The sequence below is a fragment of the Monopterus albus genome, unplaced genomic scaffold (assembly GCF_001952655.1).
Source record: "Monopterus albus unplaced genomic scaffold, M_albus_1.0 scaffold291.1, whole genome shotgun sequence".
NCBI classification, from domain to species: Eukaryota; Metazoa; Chordata; class Actinopteri; order Synbranchiformes; family Synbranchidae; genus Monopterus; species Monopterus albus.
Genome location: NW_018128171.1, coordinates 137,285 through 138,713, shown reverse-complemented (window position 1 = coordinate 138,713; position 1,429 = coordinate 137,285).

Genomic DNA, 1,429 nt, shown 5'->3' with positions numbered 1-1,429 from the left:
CTCCGGCTGAATGCTAATTTTTGTCTCCTGCCATGTGCAAACACATTTTGCCAAAATGTTCACTACCACAACTACAATGTCCTCGACATGTTTACAGCTTGTTCCACTGCCTGCAAGTGGCCAAAAATCAACTAGCCAGTAACCTACAATTCTTGGATTCCTTAAGTATTTCATATTCAGCCATTTTCTATGTCTATTGGGGCCATTTCAAACAGCAATATTATACATTCTCTATATTTATTTAAAAACCATAGGAGTGGATTTGTAAATTAAAGCTACTTTATTAATCTTCTTCTTCTTCATTGGCCACTTGGGAACTCCACAATAAACTATTGCAATATTATAATAATATTTAAACATTATAATGTTAGTATGACTAATGTGTTAGCAAACAATTGCCTATTTACACACCCATCAGACAGTAGCACCATCAGTAACAGCGGCAGTATTCATAGAGTCATGTTTCTGGTAACCAAACTAATGCAGTTCCTCTCCTTTTAGCAATATTTTGGTATTTACCAACTGCTGAGAAATATAACAGGTTTTTCTGTTATTTGGTGCTGTGCAGCTTGGTTGTCATGAAGTTACCAGTCTGCTCGCCTTTATGTTTCTCTAGTCTCTGCCTCTTTGCTAATTTACCCAGTGATGGTCTCATTGCAGTGACACCACTCTGAATTTGCTGCTGTGCTGAACAACAGCTGGGATTACAGTGCAGTGTGGGTGGCAGAATAACCACATCAAAGCCACTCCAGTGAGTCTCTGGGTAAAAATATGCTGCTGGCAGGTTTCAGTCCTGTAATCACTTTATACTACAAATCTGACTGTTGCAGTATGGAGCAATATCTCTTACACCAAAACTCAAGAAAGCAGAAAGGAAGCTGCAGCTCTATTTCCATGCATATCAGGCTGGAATTTCCAGCTCTTGGTGTTGTGCATGGCTAAGAGAGAGGGCCTGGAGGAAACTGGGACCAGCTTCAAAGCAAAAATCTGCGCCTCCTTTCCTGCTCTTTAACACTGCCACTAGTCTGGGGTTATGTGGTCAGTAAAGGCTGCTCATTTGAATCTTATTGTGCTCTTTTGATTTATGAACTGTAGCTGAGACAAGGGTCTCAAAAGGACATGGGCCAGACCAGGAGAACAGAGGGAGAAGGGTGTTTCCTTTTAGAAATGAAATTTGGCCATGAACATTGTAATGTAATAAGAGTAGCTGACAACGATTGTGACCAGAGGTTACTGTAGGGCAAAACACTGCACTGTCTTTAAAGAGGAACAGCACAATTTAAAAAAAAAATCTGTAGATTTTCTTTGATCACTAAATGTAACAAGAACACATTCCTTATAAAGGTAATGAATATTTTTATTCTATTTCAGTGGATAATTTAAAGTTATGTTAAATTATTAAGTTATAACTTAAAGGATCTGCAAGATG